At 53.3% G+C, this 6365-nt stretch overlaps 1 protein-coding gene across 3 annotated transcripts in view; it reads left to right on the plus strand.

The window, feature by feature from the left end:
• The first annotated feature begins 6 nt into the window (after window positions 1-6).
• PLXNA4 (plexin A4) overlaps window positions 7-6365 on the plus strand; it is a 435216-nt gene continuing 428857 nt past the window's right edge. For all 3 annotated transcript variants that reach the window (XR_001362828.1, XM_014542674.1, XM_005857207.2), the window contains exon 1: window positions 7-412. The gene's annotated coding sequence lies outside the window, so the exon portion shown is untranslated. The remainder of the gene's footprint in view (window positions 413-6365) is intronic.

Genomic DNA, 6365 nt, shown 5'->3' on the forward strand with positions numbered 1-6365 from the left:
GGCATCAAGGACATTCAGCCTGCGGGGGTGGGGACGAAGGGGGACAGCCCCGTGTCGCCACCGCAGCCCCCCAGAGCCACTACTGCTGCTCAGGCTCCGGGGTTGGGTGGAGGAAAGGGGTGCTTGAAATCGATCCACATTTTCCGACCTTTTTGTTGGACATTCCGCCCACCTTGGACGCTGAAAGAGGAGCTGTCAAGCCTTGCAGACTCTGATTTCGCCCTCCGTTTTCCTCGTCTCCTCCCGGGTTCCCCGCGCCGCGGTGGAGTATTTGCGTTCGGGCTGGGGCTGGAGGAGCAGCCACACGCGCGCACACGCACACGTTCAGAGGAGGGCGAGAGGCAGCGGCACCGGCTCCATCTGCAGTGTCAATGCGGCGCTCCTGCTGAAGGAGGCAAAGCGACGCTTCCAGGTAAGGAGCCGGCGGGCGGGCGGCGGGACAGCCCTGGTGGAGATGCCGGGCTGGGTCCCGGAGTCCTCGGCTGCTCCGGAGCCAGTCCCCTGCACGCACGCACACACACAAATACACACAGGCACACACCGCGCACAGGCACCTGCCCGCCTCGCACCTGGACCCCCGCGGAGGTGCCGCGCAGCCAGGGCAGGTATTTCGCGTGTGTGTTCTCTGACGCTCCCGGACCCAGACTTCTGTTACCCGGACTCTCAGGGTGGAATTCTGTGTATGACCGCCTCTCCCTCCCACCGGGCAGGGAGATGTTGTCAGTCCCCAGCCCCTTGCATCCCTAGCTGGTTTTAAAAACGGAGAAGTGATGAGAGATCTTGCGGACCCTCTCAGTGTGATTTCTGCTCCGTGGCCTTTGGACACCTTGGGATCTTAATGGTATATGGGCCGCCAGGTATTCAGACAGATTTGGAGAGCGAGGTGCCCCAGCGCGCGGGGAGGAGGCCACAGAGGCGGATGGGGCTGCGGTTCTGTAGGGCGGTGCATGTGGAACAGACTGCGTTTCCCCAGTAAGAGGCAGCACAATCGCTTTTCTGAAGCGTGGCACTGCTTCCCCGGGAAGGCATGCGCCGGGGTTTCGGGCTTAAGCGCCGCTTGGTGTCTGTGTTGCTTACCAAGGGAGGGTGTTGGGTCACATCCTCCATAGAAGGTATGACCTACTCATGTCTTCGGTCCTGGGCAACAGCAAGGCGACAGGACGTAAGGACACAGGACTTGGGTCTCCCCTTCACCTCCCTCCCCTTGCTCTGCAGGGCGCTGGAAAGATCACCCGCCTCTCCAACACCTGGCACATGCCTTTCTAGGTGTGTGTCTGAGGGAAAGATCTAGGAGTGAGGCTCCAGGAGGGCGCAGTGCAGGAAGGAAGGGAGGAGGGTCCCCCCTCTCATGACGACCTCAGCAGTGCCCACCCCATAAGGAGACAAGGCGTTCTTGGGTCTGCATGTGTCCTCCCTGACTCACTCTCCAGGAGCCTGTGGTTCCAGGTTCTAGCTCCCGGAAGCTTTTCCGCACCTTTTCTCCCTGGCTGGAGTTTCATAGGCTGCTCATTTTCAAACTTTTTCTGGAGGAGGTAGGCGGTGGTTGGGCTCCAAAAGGGCTTTTCCACAGGTTCCATCTGGGGGGGGGGGGGGGGGTGCAATTCATTCAGGGCTTAGTTGTTGAAAGAAGAAGAACATGAGATCCAAATAAAATATGGTTTGGGAATGGAACATAAATAGAGCAAGGTCCCGCATTTTCTATAGCTTTCTCTTGTTGGGGTACCTTGTTGGTCAACCTGGAAAGAATTGGAATAAGCTTGCACCCTCTCTACAAGACACTATGTTCAGAGTGTCCTACAAGCCCACCCGCGGAAAAAACACTGCGTTGGGACTCTTCCAGAACATGAGAGGAAAGAACCAACACTCTTTCAACAATTGGAACTCGGTGCTGGCCACTGGCTTTGGTTGATTCTGTAAACCCCAAAGACGGGTGCTGAAATTAAGGGCTCTCTCCACACCCCCACCTCTGCGATTTTCAAACTCTTTCAAGCTACTGGAAGGGTCTGTGGCCGGGCTGGGGAGGAGAAGAGCAGACGCCCCTGGAGGGAGATTGTATTCCGGCTGTGTGCTGTGTGAGCTGCCCTTTGATTGATTGAAAAGGGTAGATGGAATAAAGCGAGGCTGTCACAATGGGGAGAACCCAGTAGGGGGAAGAAACATTATTTTCCTTTTAAGAATGGTGGGTGTGTGTGTATTCACATGCGTTCTCTAAGAACCTAGCTCTATGCGGTCCAACCATAGGTGGCAATGGGACCCACCCCTGTCTTCCGGGCTGTGGGAGAACTGGAGCAGTTTCACACGCACGCCCCTTGAGAGCGTGGTCGGGGAGGTCCCACGTATGTGTAGAGCAGCACATGGTTTTCAACAGAAATAGTGAGCTCCAGCAACGGGGGTGGCTCCCAGGTAAACATTCCCCCACGGGACCTTGAAGGGGCAAAAAGATGGGGTACAGAGCTTCCTGAAATGTCTGTGCCTCTTCCACATGTCTGCTCCCTCTCTACCCTCTCTCCTTTCTCAGATAGTTGCAGCCTCAGGATACATCATTTTAATGCAAAGCCAGCAGTCATTATGCTGCTTATAAGCTAACGGTTTTTAAACATGGTTCAAAAATCCCCACACTTTCTGCACTTGGTGCTAGGTACCGACTTGGTTTCTAGGACAAAGCAGGCATTAGTTAACATCTGTGTAAAGCTGCGTGTACAGCATCCAATTTTCCCCAGACTCTCCAGCCAGCCCTGGAGCATGTCACATTGTCACTCTCCCTCTCTACCACGCCTCTGTGGTCTTCCTTTTACATTCTCGGGGTCTTCTCACTCTGGGAGGAGTTGCACTAGAAACCCCCCAGTGGAGAATGCTTCCTTTCTGCAGAGCTTTGCTGCTGGTGGGCTGGGCTCTAGGCGGCTCTGCTGTGAGCACAAGGCATGGGCTGCCCACAAACTGTTCCTTCTTGCTCACTCTGGTGCTTGCTCGGGCCGGTCTCTGTCCTCCCAGGACTTCATCCTGGATGCTTACCTGCGCTCTGCAAACATTTCCGGAGGAACCTGAGGCCGCCAACTTGTTTCCTTTCTCTTTCTCGGCATCTCTCCATCCCTGCTGCTCCCTGCAGACAGGGAAATCTGCGTGGCAGAGTCTGCCTACACTTGGCCCCCTGATCCTGTTAATCACAAGGAAGGCTGCTGGGAATTCAGTGGGGCTTTCTAGGGAGGCAGCCATCCCCAAGTGGGGAGGGAGCTAAGGGGGCGGGGTGATTAACTGCTCTTAGCTCCTAGCTCTCACCAGGCTTCCATGCAAAGAAATTGCAGCCAATCTCTCTCCTCCTAGCCAGCTAGGAGGCATTTCTTAGCAGCTTCTCCCCGTCCTCATCCAGAGCAGGCACTACATGATCGTGCCACCTCGGAGACCTGTTGGAGTAGCTTTATGATGGGCGGTGGAGGGCGGCAGCCATACAGGAAACCTCCCATGATTCCGGCTGTGATTCATCTGTGCAACAGATGTCATTAATTTTCAGGCTCGCTTCTCCTCTTCGTATTTGTGTCCAGTGCTAACCAAGGTGAAACTGGTTCAGACCCTGGGGCTCCTGTCCCTGCCTTGGCACCCCCCTTCCTCTTTCTCCACACCCCCTTCCTGCCTCCCCCACCCCCACCACTCGCTAATCCACCTCTTGGCTTTGTGCGCACATCCGCCAGCCCATTCGCCCTCAAATTTGTGGCACTCCAAGAAATCAATATGACATGAATTTAACGACAGCTGGATGATTAAGTGTTATTTATGTTTAAGAGCGGCATTTTAAAAGGACGTTGTGCTAATAAATCAAAGGCTGTTTGGGGGATGCACATGATTAGGGTAATTGCCCTATAGGCTCTATTGAGCAATGCTAGGTCCGTGCCCAGCCCTGGGGACAGCACCTCACCCCAAAGCCGAAGCCGAAGCCGAAGCCGAAGCCGAGAGCCCCGCAGCTTTCTGCCGGGAACTCCTACCAGATCGCCTCCCTTCCTGGGGGCTTACTCACTCTTCCTCCTCCCTCCTCACTGCCCAGGCTGCAGCCTGCCAGTCCCGGCAGGAAGGTGGAGTCAGCTGGGAGACTGAAGGGGGCTCTGCAGCTAAGTGGTAAGAGATGGATCAGGAAAGGAAGGCAGGCAGGGGGTCCTAATTCCTGAGCAGAGTCTGGAGGCAGAGGGAGGAGGCGACTTCCCACTTGGTGAGGGGCAGCTTGGAAGAAGAGCTTCCTGAGTCCCTGGAGGAGCTGCTGACCCCTGGCCTACGATCCTGTGGCATCAGGCTCCCCAGGGAAGGGGCTTTGTGGACATTAGGATTTGTCCTTGTGAAGGTACAGGATGGAAAAGAATAATAATGATGATGGTGGTGGCTAATATTTATGGAGCGCTTACTCTGATGTAAGTGCTTTGCACAGGTTGGTCCTTGCTTCCTCATAACAACCCAGAGAAGTAGTTACTCTTACTCTCCCACTTCCTCCACGAGGAGACTGAGATGTGGGAAGGTCAGAACTTGTCTGAGATCCCTCAGCTGCTGGTGATGGAGCCAACTCCAACCTTAATCAAACAAACGGACCCCCCTCCTCATCACTGTGCTGCGTGCCTCCCTCGCACATCTGTGTGGGGCATGTTGTTACCCCCTGGGGAGGTGTAGGGGAGTGTGCCCAGGGAAGTTGAGAATGCCCGAGACTACCTCTGTGACCCCAGGTGAATCTATGTCCTCTTTAAACTTCAATTTCCCAATTCATCAAAGGGCGCTGAGTCTTGTACTCACGTACTCAGCCTTTCTGGCCTCAACATTTTAGGGAAGAGCCACAGGTGAGCTTCTAGAGGTCAGGTGTTCTTTTTCCTCCAGAAGAAAAACTTTTCTATTTCAGACCTTAATTATTTGGCTTCTCCTCTACATTAAAGTGAGTGAAGGTTCTGCCAAACTTGAGGTTGGCATTTCATCACTGGCCCTTTGGGGCAACAGGAGTGGCTGACATACCCCAACAGGTGTGTGCGAGACCTTAGGTATCCCCGAGTTGCGGGTGAGGCTTGGCTGTCCTCCTACCTCTCCACGAAGGATTCGCAACAGCAAATTGGATTTTGGAATGTTGTCACTCCCACACAAAGCAGATCACTGGCTAAGAGGATAGCATCTCCACAGTCGATGGGCTGACAGCAGACTAGTTGAGTCAATTCCTGAGATCTCACGGGCAAAGAAGAGGCAGCCCAGGAAGAGGTCACTGGAACTGCAGGGCAGGAAAAGCCAGAGCTACTCAAAGCTTCCTGGTCTCCGTTCAAGGCCTGTTTCTCACCTGGCACGCTCCTCGCACTGGTCTGGTAGGAGCCCAGCTGGATTTCCCGCCTGGGACTGTGGAGCGTAGGACTAGAGGGCGAACAAACCACTCCTTGGCTTCGGCCCAGAGGTCAAGAGGAGGGGAAGTATACAAAGCAGGGTTGGCTGATTGTTTCTCCCCTTGCGGAGGGAGTAGACTGGGAGGGGAGGGCATGTCAGGGCAGCAGCCATCGGCTTGTGTAATTGAACCAGACTGCATGGAATGTCAGCTCACCTTGCAGAGATGGTTTTTAACAGGGGAACATACCGGAGTCATCTAGGAATCGGAGAAAATACATACCTGCCCGGACCTCATTTTCCCCCTCTCATTGCAGACCTGCTTCCTGAAGGTGAACCTAAAATAGAGCCGAATTCCCAAAGCGAATTCTGTGGGAGTGAGTACATGTTACACACACACAGTTTCCATGGCCAAATAAGTTTACCTTGAGTGTCAAGCAAAGCCAAAGAGGTTCCTTATTGCAGGACTTCTCAGAGCCTTTAAACACACTAACATGGATTGTGAAACCACAAAAGGTGGATATCTGTGTAGTGACCCTGGGAATCTACTGAAAAATGCTGGACTAAAACAAGTACTTTCACTTGTCTGCTCTTGGTTGTGAATAAAGGGGGGTGGATTCTACAATTTAAAAATTCAGGGGAAAAAAAAGAAAATAATTTCAGGGAAACTTTCACGTTGCACACACAAAGAACTTGGTTCTGGTGATTATGTAGATACTAAGCTTCAAGTGGATTTTTTAAAATATATATTTTATTGACTTTTAGAGAGAAAAAGGGAGAAACATTGATTAGCTGCCTCCTGCACACTCCCTACTGGGTGTGTGCCCGAAACCAAAGTACATGCCCTTGAACAGAATCGAACCTGGGACCCTTGAGTCCGCAGGCCGACACTCTATCCCAGGGGTGGGCAAACTTTTTGACTCGAGGGCCACAATGGGTTCTTAAACTGGACCGGAGGGCCGGAACAAAAGCATGGATGGAGTGTTTGTGTGAACTAATATAAATTCAAAGTAAACATCATTAAAAAAAAGGGT

This window comes from Myotis brandtii, unplaced genomic scaffold, assembly GCF_000412655.1.
Source record: "Myotis brandtii unplaced genomic scaffold, ASM41265v1 scaffold1084, whole genome shotgun sequence".
NCBI lineage: Eukaryota > Metazoa > Chordata > Mammalia > Chiroptera > Vespertilionidae > Myotis > Myotis brandtii.